At 42.5% G+C, this 18,757-nt stretch overlaps 1 protein-coding gene and 1 pseudogene across 4 annotated transcripts in view; one reads left to right on the top strand and one right to left on the bottom strand.

The window, feature by feature from the left end:
* The window catches only part of SLC9A9 (solute carrier family 9 member A9), a 690,054-nt gene that overhangs the window by 256,595 nt on the left and 414,702 nt on the right, over positions 1-18,757 (bottom strand). The window lies entirely within an intron of this gene.
* Positions 303-438, top strand: LOC146066048 (U2 spliceosomal RNA; annotated as a pseudogene).

Here is an 18,757-nt window from a genome sequence, read left to right on the forward strand (position 1 = left end):
ACCAGCATCCCTCTCTCCTCCCTAGTAATGTGTGCGGTGCACTTTGACAGTGATCTCATTGGTCAGGCTGTCCTTCCCCAGTTCCTGTGCCCCGCCGTAGCTAAGATCTGCTGGTGTAGCGCAACCTAGTGTGACAGTGCGGGGAACCATGTTTGGGGCTGCGATGCACCACCGCTGATGGTCTCCCTGCTGCTAATACAGAGAGGAGTCGTCTGCGGGACACTGTACTTGTAATGCAGGTGAGCGGCTGCTGCAGAGCATACACTGACAGCACCTGTGTGTGAAGCAGTGAGAGTGATATAATCGCTTCTCGGCCTTTTGGCTAAGATCAAGTGTAGTATCTGTTCTTATCAGTGGGTATGGACTGGCCTCTGGCAGAGAATAGAGAAAGGCTGGAATGAGCAGCTGCTCTGATGGGCGGAGGGTGTGGGACCCCTCTTTTTTGCCTGGGAGTGGTGAAAAGTCTGGCTGAGTACCTTCACCCTGTGCCAGTGGTAGGTGTTGTTTCCGTAAACCCACTGGTGAGAGGGGGGGAGAAACACTGGGCCTAGTAGTTTGGCTCTCTTGACGGGGTTCGTAGCCCCCAAAGGATGAGACAGCAAAAGGCTCAGTCTAGTATCCATTCCCAAGGAGCGGAGAAAGGCTGGGACTGAGTAGATGGCTCCTGTTCCAGAGGTTCGTAGCCTCTGATGGGGAGACCGCGAAAGGCCCAGCTTAGTACCTTAACCTTGGGATCGGAGAAACACTGAGACTGAGTAGATTGCTCTTCCGAGGGGGTCGCAGCCCCTAAGGGAGTCAGTCGAAAAGCCCAGTGGAGTACCCATTCCCATGCCAGGGGCTGGAAAATGCCCTACGATGGGAACAGAGAAACCTTGGTCGGACGCTGATCGGTCGGTTGCTTGGAGTCCGAGGCTGCACTGTGCCCCCGGGGAAACTCGGGGGTGCCGAACATGCACGGGTGATCCCAAAATCACCATGCACTAGTAAGCACTTGCACTGCGCACTTCCCTTCAGGTAGCGCTTCACATCCTTACCTTGTCCTTTTGGATGGGGTAGGACAATTTTTCACACCCCCACCCCGGCCTTCTGGCTGAGGTCTTTATTATTTATTTCTCTTCCCCTCTCACGTTCGTCACTTTTCACGTTCCTTGTTTTTTTGTAGTTTTGTCACTTTTTTTGGGTAGTGTGGTCGACCCTTTCAGGCCTTCCATTTCCCCAATGTGCCAAAGCTCTCGCCTTTTGGGAAGAGCTTCGTGCCCCCGAGGACGACCCCGAGCCGCAAGGCGGAGGGAAGTCTACTGAGGGTCTCTCCAAACCTTCGGGTGCGGAGGACCCACCGTCCTAACCCTTCCGGGGGTTGAGGAATGAGGGTCTCTCTAAGCTTCGGCGAAGAGGACCCACCGTTCCCTATTTTCCCCTCTTCAGCCTTATGGTTGAGAGGGGTTAGGGGAAAAACGGGGCCCGTCTCCATCGGGAGATGGCCCAATTCGATCGCACGGCCCCCTTTGCACGTGTTAAGGCACAGCACTGGTGGTAGGGAGCACACCTCGGGCTCCTGAGTTTTTTTCAAACTCAGTGAGAGTGATATAATGTCACCGGCACTGAGGCTTCTACACTGCTGCTTCCTTTACACAATGCTCACCGTCACTCTCCTGTATCTCCTGCAGCCGCTTGTGTGGGGCTCTGTCCCCCCTCCCCCCATATATACAGCAGTAAGTAAATCTCCTTCCTAATATATGGAAAAAAATCTCTGCATTTTGACCATTTAAATTGGCAGCAAAACTGGATATGATCCACAGTGTGGTCAGGTAGGCATATTTGTAAGTTGAGGTGACCATGTGTCTGTAGCTGTCCATGTGTCTGCATCTGTCAATGCATCCGAGTTTCAGCGCCCATGTGTCAGCTTCTGTCTATGTGCGCGCAAATTCTTTACTTTTAAAATTATCCTTTTTTCACGCTGGGAGTCAAATTGCCAAGAAACGGCCCAGGAGGCTGCCCGGACACAGGTGAGGGGGAGCATTACGTGCAGTGCGGGCGGCTGGGGATGCGGTAAGAAGCCCATAGGCTTCTATGGGGTATCGCCAGCTTTTACTGCTGTTTCTGCATACCAAAATGTGGTAAAAACCCGATAATGGTGGTTTTACTGCATTTTTGTAATAGAGCATCCCACCTACTATCTGCTAATCACATTATAGAGTGTGATCAATAGACACGACTTTCAACGTGAAGTCTTTCTGCCAGCTCTGTTCTAAGGATGACACAGTCCATAAAGATCACAGGGAAGAAGTGAGGTGCAATTGCTATCACCACCTCCAGGGATGGATCTAGAAGAAAATGACAGATATCATGATAGGGGAAGACCAGGGGTGTCAGCGGAGCAAGGAAAAAGGGAAGTGGTCTCAAATGACATGCAGGCCACAAATGTTTTTACTGTTAAAATTTGAAAGGAGAGTGTAAACAGCTGACCTGTCACCCAGTGACCAATACTTGTGCATGCAGAGAGCACAGCAGGGGCAAAGCTTCAGCTAAAAGGGATGGAGACCAGGACTCGCATGCCTGACATTGGAGTAATTGAGAAAGACAGGTCAGGTCCTCTCCACTGCTTTTTGCACTAGGACAAGACACTAGATCATTATGCCGGAGCCCAGGCAACAAGCACTGTCAGAGAGGAGGGGGTAAGAGGAATCAGTAGGAGGGAAGAGGCCCCCCTTCCTCTACCCTGGCCGAATGTCCGATTGTTTTCTTACTGCCCAATGCAGTGGAAAGTTTATAGATCCGCGGTTCTTAATCTTTTTTTTCTCCTGTGCCCCATTATTAGACATTTCATTTATGAGTACCCCTTCTCTCAATGTGAAATATCCACAGTGGAGTGGAGCAGAAGTGAACTGCACGCATGTCCCTATACTAAGGAGTTGCGGAAGATTAGTGAGGAATTGGGTCCTTCTGTGTCTGGCCACTGGCTGGTTACGGTTTCTGGGGTTCCTGCTAACATTATTTATTTATTTACAGTTTCCTATATAGTGCAGCAGATTCCGTTTCACTTTACAATTGTAAACAGAGATAAAACAAACTGGGTAACAACAGACAGACTTGGAGGTAGGAGGGCCCTGCTGCAAGCTTACAATCTATAGGGATATAGGGGGGAAACACAAGGACAGGCACCAGTAATAGCATAGCTTGTAGGTCCAGAAGGGAATCTATATAATACATAAGTGCCTCAGAGGGTTATGCGTGTAGAACTTAAATATGATAGGCTTGCCTGAAGAGGTGAATTTTCAGGGAAGTCTTATTGTGTGTGTGGAAGAGCATTCCATAGGGTGGGAGCAGCCCAATCTGTAGGATCAATCTAACATTAATTAAGCTAACATCTGTAGGATTAATGCTGCTTCTTCCTCCATTTGTGTCAGCAGCTGGCAGATGATTGCTGATGACTGAGGGCAGAGCAGGTAGCTACAGTGCTTCTGTTCGGGCAAAAGCACAAGGAGACTCTGATGATGCTGAAGACAAAAACGGAAGGGACGCAACGTGGTTCGTCTCCAGGGCAATGGGAGATGATGACTTCTTATTCCACCATTACCAATATAATTTAAATTACCCCCAACCGGTCTGCAGTGTACCTCCAGGGGTATTAGTATTCCAGGTTGGGAACTGCTGATATAGATGCATGGCCACTGAATAGTACCAATTCATATTACCTAACGGTTACCAAACATTAGTACCCCTTATATATGTTACACCATACAGTAGACATATTATACCTTATACACCTTACACACACCAGTACAGCTAATCTTACACATTACACCACAGTACAGCCTATTCTACACATTATACCAAAGTACAGGCCACAAATTATGCCACATGGAACTGCGTATACAGTACAGTCAAGATACCTGCACACACACACACACAGGGATATAACCTGCTGTTGCTGTGATTGATTGCGGCAATCACAGGATAAACATTTTTTTTTTATATATATATATATATATATATATATATATATATATATATATATATATATATATATATATATACATACAATCCCTGTGCCGTATTTGAGAGGAGGAGGACCTTAAAGATATCCTTACATGTTTGTTATCTGCTTATCTGAAGTAAGCTTTCATGTGAGCTCAACATTATCCTCAATTGCACATGTGTGGTGTCCATTATATCCTATTGGGCACTTCCGAAAACCTGGAATGGATCACATCCAATTCCATCATATTTCCCCTCACCTGGGGTTTAAGACTTTCTAAAAAGTGTTAAAGGATTGCACTATGTTTTGACTTTAATGTTTCCCATTTTATGCCATAACCCAGTGGTTCACAAACTTTTTGGAATCACGGCATCCTAAAGTATCAGAACTTGCTTCAAGGCACCACTAGGCCAAAATTTTCTTATTTAGAATTAAAAAAAAAATACTTTTATTAAGTGAATTGTTCTTAAATGTCATCCTTAAGGTTAATTATGTGGTGAGGGATTGGCTTCTGTTTTTGACATATTTTATAATCTGAAGTCACAAAAAATAATTTTTTATATTTTACTGACCAATTTGAATTACTCTTGGACCAGCAACCCGAGACACCCCAGGGTGCCACGGTACACAGTTTATGAACCGCTGTCATAACCACTGGAACCTGCTGAGGACTTTCCGTCATTCTTTGAACTGAGGACCAGAGGAGATCCCTTTATACTGACTGTTTTTGTGTTGTACCATTGATGTTTGTGGAGGTTGGTTATTACAGTCTTGGGCTGCTGTTAGGTGCAGCGCCCAAGAAAACTCCCCTCCTTTTTCACAGTTTACTATGGGCGACATACAGTATCTCACTTCTGAAAAAAGCTCACACTTTAGTAAATGTACCCCTTGGAGTTATTCCGGCATGTTGTAGCTCAGAAGCCTTAAAAATGTAACTTGAAACACAAAGTACTAGTTGATTTTAGATGGTAACCTTACTCATTGCAGGCTAGTTAAATGTAACGTGGTATTCCTCACATTTTCTCCGGCTAGCTCACTTATACTGGGATTACCTGAAATCAACCATTTGTTTGTATTCTGCGCAGGTTCAAACAACTGAGCCAAACCAACCATATAAATTTAATTTCATTGCACAAATACTGAGGATGTACGATAACAAATATCATTAGGAGAATTTCAATTGTGCCAATATTCTCCTTTCCAAGAAAAAATCTTTTAAAGATAAGGCATTTAGGTACCGAGGGAGTTTCTACAAACAGGGAATGATGATGACTGTATTTTTTTCATGCAAATTTCTTTAATGTAGAAACACTTTGTTGTGTGTATGGAGAAACATGAAAAGAATATACAGCCTGGCAGAACTTCCGTATCCATTTCATTACATGAATCAAACATACCAAGCAGAGTGTCAGCACACTCAGGGATAATTTCCTTGCAAGCTTGTTCCAGTGCTATATTATGTCATTCTAAAGATGATGTGCATATAAACATGAAAAATTCTACAGGTTTTAAAAAAAATAAACTAATGGGGAGCATGTAAAACACAGGATAGCGAGATGTCACAATTGTGCCCCACATTACAGACACACTTTGTGCGAAGTTAACATTACAGACACACTTTGTGCTAAATTAAAAGCACTGCAATTCCAAAGCTATATGTTGCAAAGATATGTTTTGGTTGGCAATAACAGCATATGCCCATTGGCTTATTCCAGTTTTTAGCCAGCGAATTTACGGTGCTTAGCATGTCAGGCCAATAATCTGATAGGCTAGTGCCCCAGCCTAAAGACTACTTTTCTGTCTATTTTTTTGTATATACACAGTACTTGTTATTGGTTATGGAATACTGGATAGACAGCAACAAGGTTGACAAGATTTAGGTGGACAACACTATGTCGACATGCATTAAGGTTGACATGACTGAATGTCGACATGTAGGAAGGTCAACATGACTGAAGGTTGACATTGGTTAGGTCGACAGGGTCATTAGGTCGACATTGGGAAGATCGACAGTCAAAGGGTCGACATGGGGTTTTTCACTTTTTCGTCCCGAATGTCGACCTAGTTGACATGGACACTGAAACGTAGCACCGTGTCCCCTCGTATGGCTTGCTGCACTCGCCTTGCTTTGGGCACAGTGCCTTGCTACGCTCAGCACACTATTTTATTCTCCCACTACGCTTTAGTGGATGTTAGGGCATGAAATACCGCCTGTCGGCACATGTTGGCTAGAAAAAAAAAGTGAAAAAACCCATGTCCACCTTTTGACTATTGACCTTCCCCATGTCGACCTGATGCTTGTCCACCTAATGACCCTGTCGACCTAACCCATGTTGACCTTCAGTCATGCTGACCTTCCTGCGTCGACCTAGTGGTGTCGACCTAATGCTTGTAGACCTAGCGACCGTATCCCTTGCTATTACTCATGGGGAGCACCCATCAATACATATTGTTTGGCTTTGACTTTGATACGCTTTAATTAATAAATCTATGCAGCAAGAGATTTGTCTTAATGCTTTTGGTTGTTGCAGCCTGATACACACTGAATCCACCCAATTTGAACTTTTATTGTCTTAAACATTATTATTTTTCTTTTATTTCTCTTTTTCCGTGGAGGAGAGACTTTCTGGTTGCGCATTTCCGCCCTGCAATGCTTTGATATCAGGGTGGACCTAACACCACTTACAGAAGTGTCCTCTTTTCATTTGCTGTGTTTCTATCAGTGCATCAATCTCTTCTCTCACCCTCTGTCTGCTCCTGTATGTGAAGACATTGGGCAGCAGAAAGAATTGAATCTAACTCCCTGTACTTCCACTTTCCCAATCTTCAAGGATACCTGATATGTTAACAATGTATGCATTTTTGCTTATGTACTAACACTACCTTTTACCACCAACGGGTATTTCTGTGATCAACTGTTTGTACCTAGCTAAATAATTTCTCTCTAGAAACTCCATTTTTTGAAACACAAGATGTGCTAGTAGTACAGACCTCTCACAGATTCTGGACGTGTCATCAGCCGGGCCTATTAAGGACCCTAATAAATCATATATTAACAATATATGACTATTTAATAACACCACTAACTGCCACTGTGTCGATAATATTACATGGTAAACTGCCAGTGTGTCGACAAAAATACATAGTAAATTTCAGTGGCCTTTCTTTGTTTTTGTTTTTGTGTCACTAAAAGTATTTTGTTACTCATTTAACTCTTCATGGCAAATTATGCAACATATGAAATTATAGTTATCATTATTTTAAATTAATTGGAAAAAAGCTAAGTTTTATCTTACTCATTTAACACTACCTTTAATTCTTTCAAAAGTGTGCCTCCAAAAAGGAATCCTTACTGTGAACGGTGGCCCACTACCTGTGGACCCCTGTTTCATTTTGTCTAAGTATACTAGTACTTGATTCCTGGGGGCACCTCCAACACTAAACATTTGTTGTATGTATACAAGCATATTATTTTGTAAGTTGGTTCTATGATTGTTACATAATCAATTCTTGTCATGTGCAGGATACGACTCCTATTTGCTACCTGCTCAATTTCATCAGCACAGTTTAGATTTTATGATAGAGTCTTGTCATTCCACAATTGTATCTTTTGTCCCAATTTGCAGGGCATTCAGAGGTACAGTAAGCCACTGCTGTGCAGCCGAAAAATAATGGACGGGGCTGTGGACATTTCCCCCAGATTTCCATATCCATATTTTAGGTAAATTTACTAAGACTCAAGTTCTATTGAAGATGGGATGTGTCCCAAAGCAACCAATCAATTTATTTATTTAGTACCTTTTAGAATCTGATTGGTTGCTATGGCAAAACCTTGGAGGTACAGATAGCCCTTTAAAAGGATTAAGTGAGCCAGAGCTGTCGGATTTAATCCTATGCTAATCTCCTACTGTATTGTTCTATGTATTTTACTGCAGCTGAGAACAATAGGCCTTGGTGAGCCATGGCTCACCATGGCTATCCAGAGATGGCTAGTTGAAGAAGGCTCCATCTGTATGAGTGGGAGAAAACAATCAGGTGGGGTGGCATGCATTAGCCGAGTGAAGAGGATGGGTGAGAGTGTAAAAACAGAAAAGGCTGCTCTCCCATGTAAATGGGAGAGCAGCGGGTGAGGGCTTTGTAAATTATTGCGAGAAGCTTGAATTTGATTCATAAGGGTCGCAAGTGAAAGGCTTGTAGGAGAGGAAAGATGGTTGGGGCGCATTTGGTGAGGAAGATGAGCCAGGCTGCAGCACTGAAGATAGATTGAAGTAGAGAAGATGTGTGCAAACTAGCAGTGGGGTCATAGCCACACAATCTTGAGGAGTTATCTTATGCTCTTGCAGACATGAGGCCAGACTGACTTGACCCCACATACTTGCCTATTCCAATGGGATATCTGGATGGTCCCTGAATCCTGGGAGAGTAGATCACTATCCCACATCCTGTCCATTGTTATCATAGTCATAGTCCATCATATAATAGTCCAACCCCTTTTAGTAATGCTGTGATTTGTGTCCAGTACAGGGCCTTGGGAGGGAAGAAATAATCTTGGCAAAATTCACCCACCCCCCTTATTTCAGGACCCCTGAAACTGGGACTGACCCTGGAAATTAGAGGAAGTTGGCAATGATTTCCATGCCAGGTACATATACCATCTCAAGTTATCTAAACTGGATAACACAATACATAAGAAATAAGATCTCAATGTATACAGTATGTACTAATATCATGCACAGAGTACCAGAGAAAGAGCATGTTAATGCCTTATTATTTACTAATTCCTTTTTTGGGGGGGATGGGGTGGGGGGAATTTACAAAAACTGACGAAAAAAGAAACCTCACAGAGGCACAACCTTATGAAAGTCAGTTACTAAACATTGTTAGGAAGATTGCATGCTCGGTGACTTCCAGCACAGATTTGCTGTCTTTTAATTAATTTCTCACTTGGTTGGCTAACCTGCAGGAGATATTGTTTAGCTGGGATTTGTTTTCCATGAGACAGCCTCTAGCTGGTCATGGTCTAATAAGGTCACAAAAAATAAGTGGATGTCAGTAATCCTTTTTAGTTTTCAGCAGAAAGGGATTTAAAAATCACTGTGGCTTCTGAACTAAGAAAACCGAAAATTGCAGGTCACATGCCATCAAACAAACCAAATTGTTAGGATATAAAGCTTAAAATAGAATAGCTAAACTTATATATATAAAAAAAAGTTCAGTGACTGTACAAACTCAATGGTGTTAAATAAATGGTAAGAGCGGTACTTCATGTCACTTTGCACATTAATAAGAAACAAGCCTCAACTCGCTATACTGCTTCACACAATATAAGAATCACATCGTATGAAAAAGATATTACCCTCTGCACAGTGCTCACTACCTTTATCAGGGCATTAGAAACGTGTTCTCAGAGCTTCACCGCAGTTCAGAATACTATGTCATAGGTCAACACGCATGGGGGAGGATTTCCAGTTGGCCCGGAAACTCCCATCGAGGGCAGTGGTTCAAATCACAATATATATATATATACACAATATATTGTACAATTAATTTTACTACAGCCATTTCCTTAAAAAAGTACAACACCGCTGACGCGGAGTGAGTGTCCCCCATTATAAACGCTAACTGGCCTCCCCCAGGATTCAACCAAGTGTGGATAACAGAAACCAGAGAGATCAGCAGGGAAAAGAGACAATCGGCACTACAGAAGAACCAGAGGGCAGTGACGGGGCAAGGTTAGGAAAAGGAGGCTATTAACAAACTCTTCCTGCACTCACCTGGCTTCTTAGAGGTACAGAAAATATGGGAAAAGAACTATAACATCAGATACTTATTTTACTGCTTTTATTAGTTTTAAATACAATTTTGATTGTTTCATTGCTTGCTGACAGAAGCTAACATGTTGAAACAGTTAATACATAGCTCTCATTTTTCATAATGGTGCTATCACAACATTACTTGAGCGGATTTAGCACACACCACCACAAGTCTTGAATACAGTTTTTAGATTTATTAAGCCAAACTCATACTATAACTGAAGGATCCAACTCCTCTCTTAATGAAAAAACTGTAAAACTACCTGGATCGGTGGTGCCACTGGGCCCAGTAGGGTAGAACCTGAATATTAGGCGGAAGAGCACCTCGCGATTTAATGACCAGGCGCTAACTACAGCCATTTTTTCCTGCAAATTCCCAAAAGCTGACAACTAGGAAGGGGAGGTTGGATTCCAAACTAAAAAAAGCTAGCACAGATTAACACAAAACACATTGTTACTGTCACCCACTAAGATCCTAACCAATGAAGTAACAGATATAGGCTACTAATAAATAACATTAATCCTCTCTTCCCAATGTTAACACCCGCAGTGTATAAATGGCCGGCAGGCATAATACCTATATCAGGAGGGGAAATAAGTCAATTGAGTGCGTGGAGCACAGGGGGTGGTGCAGGGGGCTGGCGTCCCGTCCCCACGCAGTGCACCTCTCACCTGTCTTCCACACGCTGTATGTGCTGCGGCTGAGAAGAACTACAAGGAACATCGCGGGACCTTCCGACTTCAGAACACAGGTGAGAGGTGCACTGCGGGGGGACGGGACGCCAGCCCCCTGCACCACCCCCTGTGCTCCACGCACTCAATTGACTTATTTCCCCTCCTGTCCGCTAATGCAGACATTCATACCGGCATTCACAGACAGAACAGCACTCACATCAGTGCTGCCATCTGATACCACCCCCTGCATCCCTCTTCCCCCTCAGTGACTCATCCCCGCCATTGGGATACCTTTTACCCAAACCTTTTTATTATTATCCTTATAAATAAAGCAACGGTGCTTTACTAGTACTGTCTCTTGACTCGTCACTCTTGATCAATCTAAACAACTGTTTATTCCCACACTAATTACCACACAGGGCCCACTACAAGGCAGACTTCTGCACACAGGCAGAACTCTGTTAGAAGGAGAGCGCATAGTATACTTTGTTTGTCATAAAATGTAATAGGCATTATGGTGTATGGCATAATATGTAATAGGTATTACGGTATGTTTCATCAAATGTAATAGGCATCATGGCGTGCGGCAATGTAAGTTTGTAGCAAGGCCTTCCTACCTCTATGTCTATATATCCATACATATATCAGCAAAATGCTGAGGTAGTAGATAATCCTTTAGCTCACTCAACAAGATTTAAATGGTAAATTGCACTGAAAACATATTTTCTATCTTTTCTATCTTCATTTTTCTATCTATGATATTTTCTATCTGCAGAGCTACACAATTGCCACATATTGATCAGTAGATCAATAATGGGAGAGGTTACTTCTGCTAAGTACAAAATACACTTATCCTGCAGTAAGGTCTATTTTACTGTAGATACAGTACAGTCTTAAGGTCCATACACACTGGATGATTATTTATTATATATTTACAGTTTCTTATATAGCGCAGCATATTCCGTTGTGCTTTATAATTGAAAACATTGATTAAGCAAACTGGGTAGATACAAACTGACATGGAGGTAGGTGGGCCCTGCTCGCAAGCTTACAATCTATAGGGATAATAGGAGGGATACATAAGGATAGAATTCCATAGCATGGCAGTCCCATCAGATTACTATACGGTCCTATTGGGATGCAATTAGATAATTAGATATGAATGCTACAGGAGATTGTGTGGGGGTCCTGAATATGATACGCTTGAAATTGTGGAGGCTAGAGGAGAGTCTTAATGTTGGTGGAAGGGCATTCCATAAGGTGGGTGCTGCCCGACAAAAATCCTGCAAGTGGAAGTGGAAGCGAGTAATGAGTGTGGATGAGAGATGCAGATCTTGTGCAGAGCGGAGAGGTCGGGTGGGGATATATTTTGAGATAAGCAAAGAGATATAAGTCGGTGTAGTCAGAGTGATGACTTTGTATGTAAGTAGAAATATTTTATATTGAATGCGGTAATATACAGGCAACCAATGGAGGGACTGGCAGAGCGGATCAGCAGACTATGAACGTCTATCCAGGAAGATCAGCCTCGCAGCTGCATTCAAAATGGATTGTAGTAGTCAGAGTCTTTTCTTAGGAAGACCGTTAAGGAGGCCACTGCAATAATCAATGCGTGATATAATGAGTGCATGGATTAGAGTTTTTGCAGTGTCTTGTGTAAGGTACGGACAAATTTTGGATATGTTTTTTAGATGCATGTAACACGATTTAGAGACAGATTGAAAGTGAGGAATGAAGGACAGTTCAGAGCCGAGGATGACCCCTAGGCAGCGAGCTTGTGGAGTAGGATTAATTGTTGTGTTCTCAACAGTGATAGAGATATCAGGTTGGTAACTACTCTTGGCTGGTGGGAATATAATTAATTGGCAGAAAGACATTCAGAGACACGGAGCAATACTGATGGTGACAATTCCGGGGACTGAAGTGTGTCCAATAGGTTGTAGGAGTTAAGAAAGTGTGTGAGGTGAGTGTAGGCAAGTCTCTCAAGTAGCTTGGAGAGGCATGGAAGCTGAGAGATAGGATGGTAGTTAGAGAGACAGTTTGGATCAGAAGTGTTTTTTTTTTAGAATGGGTGTAATTGCATGCTTGAACAGAGCAGGAAAGATACTAGTAGAGAGAGAGAGAGGTTACATAATTGTGAGGAGTAGCTGGAGCAGCTTCATCAAGGGCAGTTTGTAGAGTCTGGTTCAGGTGGGTTACAGCTGTCTCAGGACAAGTATAGAAATGGGTGAGAGCACATGTTGCAGAGAGGTAGAAAGTTGTTGAAAATCAATAGCATTAGTTTTTCTATGGGTTAGAGGAAGCTTGCATGATTTAGGCATTATAGAGTTTGGAGAAATGGAGGAGGCTGAGAAGGTGATAAGGTTGTTATCCGAGAGAGGGAATGGGGCGCTCGTAAATTCAGAAACAGAGCATAGCCTAGTGAATACAAGATCAAGGCAGTGTCCCTCCTTGTGAGTAGAGGAGTCAGACCATTGGGAGAAGCTGAGAGAGGAGGTTATAGAGAGGAGTTTAGAGGCATGAGGAGAAAGTGGGCTGTCAACAGCGATATTGAAATCACCCATGATGATGATGGTGGGGGAGCCAGGCAGAGAAATCTTCCAGAAATTGATTTTTTGGAAGCCCAGATGGGCGATAGATACCTGCGACACGCAGAGAGAAAACCCTGATAGAGTGAATTTCAAATAATGTGAATGTGAGTGATTATGCCCAGTGTGTATGGTGCACGATGATGGGGAAAATAGTTGGGCTAAAAAACGCTCTGTGCATACACACTGAGCGTTTTATTTCCCGGGGGTGGACGGCTTTCCATAGCGGGATGCTATGTCGCTCATCTGCTGGTAATACCATCAGATGAGCAGTGGCTGGCAGCGATGACAGGGGAGCGCACAGCAGCGCTCATCGCTGCCCCGTACACACTGGGTGGCTTTCATGCTGAAAGCCGCTCTTACGAGAATACTGAGCGGCTTTCACATGAAAAGTTGCCCAGTGTGTCCTGACCCTTTAACAGAATTAGCAATATTCCTTGTTGGATTTTTAAATACTGGTTTCATTTCCTTTAGCAAGAATATAGTTAAAAAAAAAAAAACATACAGATTGACTTACATATATTCTGTATTAGATTAATTTTTTTTTCTCAGTTTGAAGTACAGTATAAAATGTCACACTGTCCGGCTACTGTATATAACACTGATTATTTTGTAGTAGTATATACACACAGATGATTCACTTTCCTTGCCTATTATATACAGCTAAAGTAATGTATCAGGTGGAAGTAAGCTAGTAATGCTTTGCTTTTGTACACAGACTCTTCCAGACATAATCAATCTCTGGGAGTCACCAGCCTGTGCCTGAGGCTCCAGTAAGACATATCTACTCCCAGATGAGCAGACACTAATATTGGATATAAATATTTGGTTTAGGATTTCTGAGAGCAAAATCTGTTGTAGTGAATCCAAGCAACCATATATCAATGATTGTTGTCTGAGTACCATAGTTCTACAGCAAATGGGGCGCTGACATTTATCTATTCAGCTATAATTTGCCTGAATGTGAACTTGAAATCTCTCAGATATGAGCAACTCATCAGCTATATCAATCTTCATTAATGAAATAATCTGAATTGCTCATTCAAGTGTTACACCTTTCATTATTAAGACAAACGACAAGTCTGCAAGCCTGAATTACTCAAATGCATATTCCATGATATGAAACACACGCTTGAATAAAAAAGTACTTTTGAACATGAAATAAAATTAAAACTCTGCATGATAAGATCTTGTTGCATCCATAATATTATACTGCATCTGCATTTATATGACAATCCATTCTTGCATTGAGTACATGGAAAGAATGAATGCTATCGGGGAAGTTGGCAAGCCGAACACTGTAATAAGTGCATTTACTGGGGGTTATTCTGGGTGATTCGCAAGGCTGTGAATTTGCAGCCTTACGAGTCCGCCAGACCCAGCCCGGCGAATGCCGAGCCGACCGCCTACCCCCATCGCACCACGGGTTCAACCGCACTGGCTGCGAATGGATGTTTAACATAAACATCTATTTGCAGGCCAGGGGGAACCTCCCACATCATTCGATGGTCGACGACCATCGAATGATGTCGAAGGTGCACGCATATCTAAGCGACTATCAGGTTACTTAGATATACGTCTGCGGTCTGCAGGAATTGCAGCCTGCAGCTAACATCCGGTGCACCCCACGCCAGTGTTTTTTTTTTATTATTTCTTTTTTCCGTTTTACACTGCAGCCTTCACGGATCTGACTGATCCGTGCAGGCTGCCGACTCGTATTGGTATTTAGCGGCCATATATACGGCTGCTAAATACGAATCCGGCAGCATACGGCTGCCTACGCCATTGGCAGAATATGAACCTTTAAATACAGCAGATTAGTAAATCTGCCCTATTTACGACTCGGATTTTAGACAAAATATCTGAGTCGTATTCTGTCGTATTAAAAGTTCTTAGTAAATTTCCCCCAAGGAGTGCTGAGGCTCTGGAGAAACCATAGTTTCACTTAAGGTAGTCCTGAAGGCACTGATTTTTTGCAGCAGCTTTATAGGGCTACGTACATAAATCTGCAAATCTGGGGTGAAATCAAGCCACAGTGGAGTCAAGTTGGGGTGCCATTGCCGGTGTTTCCACACAATTACAATGGCAACCATTCAACACTGAGGGGCTGATTTATTAAGCTCGGTGAAGTGATAAAGGGGGAAATTTACTAAAGGAAATGTGTAAAAAATAGGTGTATTTGTATCCAGAAATACACTTATTTGTGACATTTACTATCCCAAAAATACGGCAATTTGTATTCGTATTGATAGTACATCAATATGACTACGAATTGCCATATTTTCGGGATAGTAAATGTCAAAAATAAGTGTATTTCTGGATACAAATACACCTATTTATTTCCTTTAGTAAATTTCCCCCAAAGTGTCTGGTTTTTATCACCGGCCAATCAGCTAACTGTGAAGTTACAGGCCTGGTTTGAATGACAGTTAGGAGCTGATTGGCCAGTGATAAAAAACAGACACTGTATCACCAAGCTTAATAAATCTACCCTTGAGTGGCTAATTAAATTGACCTCTTAGAAGCTTAGGGGGAAATTTACTAAAGGAAATTTGTAAAAAAAATAGGTGTATTTGTAACCAGAAATACACTTATTTTTGACACTTAATATCCCGAAAATACGGCAATTCGTATTCATATTGACGTGCTATCAATACGAATACGAATTGCCATATTTTTGGAATAGCAAATGTCAAAAATAAGTGTGTTTCTGGATACAAACACACCTATTTTTTACCAAATTTCCTTTAGTAAATTTCCACCTTAATGTTTATAATTTGCTTATCATTCCTCTTCCAGGGGAGAGTCCCTGTGTGAGAGTCACACACCGTGCTTGCTTTCTATCACAGCTCTATGAAGTGGAGTATCTATAATGAGCGCAGTGCATGTGTGGTGCATAAAGGCCCCTGAGTCCAGGGGGCTTACAGACCGAAAATCACAGACCCATTTCTTATAGTCTCAGCCCTCCAATTCCCCAGTTGGAGGCAGAAGCTCTCCATCAGTCACCAGGTAGCCATGGTTTGCGCTTGCACAGTAAGATAATTGCTATATTATAGATAGTATTTCAGCGATTTTTATTATATACCTTATACATCATATTCTACACCATTAAAATATTTTTTTTACAAAAAAGGCATTTATTTAGAAGCCATTCACACTGTTAGATCAAATGTATCTCAATGTATATGGCAAACTTCGTAATGGTATTAATCTGCTTTGGGGGAGATTCTGCAGCACACTGCTTAGAAAAAGACTTCACTTTTATAAAATATTATATGTAAAATTAAATTCTCATAAGCTTTGCTGGACCCACAATTGAATTCTTCAAATATTAATTTAGAGTACAGAATGTTCCAACATCACAGTTGAGTGAACTGCAACACACAATAAGCTTACAGTTCAAGAACACTTGAAGTAGAAAAAATATTTCCAAAGCTCTTTGTGGGATAATTACTACTGTGACTGACCTGCATTACTCATATAGAAATAAAGCTACAATGCCACAAATCAGAACATCCATATTCAAAATAAATGTGCTATTTAGCACGGTGCCATCTGTCACCATCTTACTGAATCTTTGCTTCACATTATTGGTCTCATTTATAGTTGGGAGGAAGTTACAAGTACATGGAAAATACAGACATAAAAAATAGTGTGTGTAGTTACTACATATACCAATGAGAATATATAATAATATAATGCACAAAAACAATGGTATCACTTACACCGATGACACCATGTGCTGCTCTAAAGGATCTATGCACCTGCTGTGAAAAGAGGGGCATTGCTTTGTTGGGTTTTGGCTTCAAATCCCAAACTCCCGTTTTCATCACTCTAGGGGTCTCTGTGATGCTGGATGCCATCAGTGAGTTTTTTGTCTGCAGTGCCGGCTCCAGCATAGTGACTGGAGCCAGGTGCTTCATGCAGGGCTGCCGTCAACATTTGTGGGGCCCGAGACTGACAAAACAGTCAAGACCCCCCCCCCCACACACACACACACACACACACACACTGTGTGACCAGCCAGCCCTTATTCTATCTCACCAGCCTCCACATGTGTAACTTGGGCTGTTGACGCTTACAGGAAATAAAAAAGATGGAGCCTCTTCTAAACATTTCAATAAAAAGCTTACATTTTATTCAGGTACTATAAATAAACGCTGAAAATGCAAAGCATCAATGTGACATCAATGAGCTTAGCACTGGCACTCTAGATGTCTGGTGGAGGGTGCGGGGAGATGTATGGTGGGTAGACAGTGGGTCGTGGAAGCAGATGGAAAATAAGGTAAGTGGGTGGGGTGGGGGTATATTGAGTAATCTCTTACAAGGTGAGGGTGCAGAGTTGAGGACTGGTTACAGAGTACAGAGTGATGTTTCCGAGCTGAGGTCATACTTGATGACATTTCAAGTCTTCTCTTTGGAAAAAGCCAGAAAATGGAAACTTTCAGCTGCGCTCAAGGGGGGATGGAGCTTTGTATCATCAAGCCCCAACCCATTACAGAAAAATGCTGTGATTCACTGGTGAATGTGGAGGGGACGGGGCTAAAATGATGTAATTTGTATCTTTTAGCCCGGCCCCCTCCACATTGCAGATATTTGATCGGCAAAGTAAGAAGAAGCGGAGGAGAATGTGAGGGATTGAGGGAAATGCAGGAGGCTTGCCCACTCTTTCAAGGGGCTGGGAGTAGGGCCTAATTTTTGGGAGCCTTCCGGCCTTCCACTGGATTCATTTGGATGAGAACTTCAGAAGGGGGTGGAAAAGGTCTGGGATACCCATTGAAATGACCAGGACCGCTGTCTAATGTCAATTTGGTGTATGCCGGGCAGACCTTTGACCCAAGGAGCATGTTCTGGGCCTTTTACTAGATGGATTTTAATGGAAGTGTTACAGACAGGAGACAAATGGACTGGGGTGCCTAACTAAGTGCTTGGGTTCCCAGTGTGACTTCCTTTTGGTGTTAGCCTTGTAGAAATTGACCATGGGAGCAAGTTCTTGGCCTTTCAGTTGGTAGTTTTAAAATAAAATTTCTCAGAGGGGTGGCATTGGTTTGGAAAGCAAAATTGGGAGGGTTGGGAGTTCAGGTGAGCTACAATGCCTCCTAAACTAAATCAATCTCTAGGCCAGGGATGGGAAATCTTCGGCCCTCCAGCTGTTGTTGAACTACACATCCCAGCATGACCTACAACACTTGGCACCTAGCAAAACTGTAACAAGACATGCTGGGATATGTAGTTCCACAACAGCTGTAGGGCCGAAGGTTCCCCATCACTGCTCTAGGCAGAGGGTCCTCTGATGCTAAAAAAAAGGCAGCAGCAACAGCAGCAGCTGAGACTGCAGACACAAGCTCAATTGGTATATCAATGAGCTAGACAGCAGCTGCCAGAACATCTGAGACTCCTCAGCAGACACAAGATTAAAACAAGAGAAGAATAAAGTTCAAGTAATGGTAATTACACAACCAAACGTGAGCAATGCCGGTACCTCAGCTAGTATACTATAATTAAGATTGGCAGCAAAGACAACTAATGGAAATATCAGTAACTCTTGAAAAAAAAATACAATTTAGGAAATATCTCCATTTAATAATTACACCTCAATGCCCAAAGTATTTTTGATATAGGCTCAAACTGTCATTTAAGACAATGGGGGAGATTCTCTATACTAGAAATGCGGTAAAAACCCTGTTATCGGGGTTTTTACC

Source organism: Crinia signifera, chromosome 3, assembly GCF_055691185.1.
Source record: "Crinia signifera chromosome 3, ASM5569118v1, whole genome shotgun sequence".
NCBI classification, from domain to species: domain Eukaryota; kingdom Metazoa; phylum Chordata; class Amphibia; order Anura; family Myobatrachidae; genus Crinia; species Crinia signifera.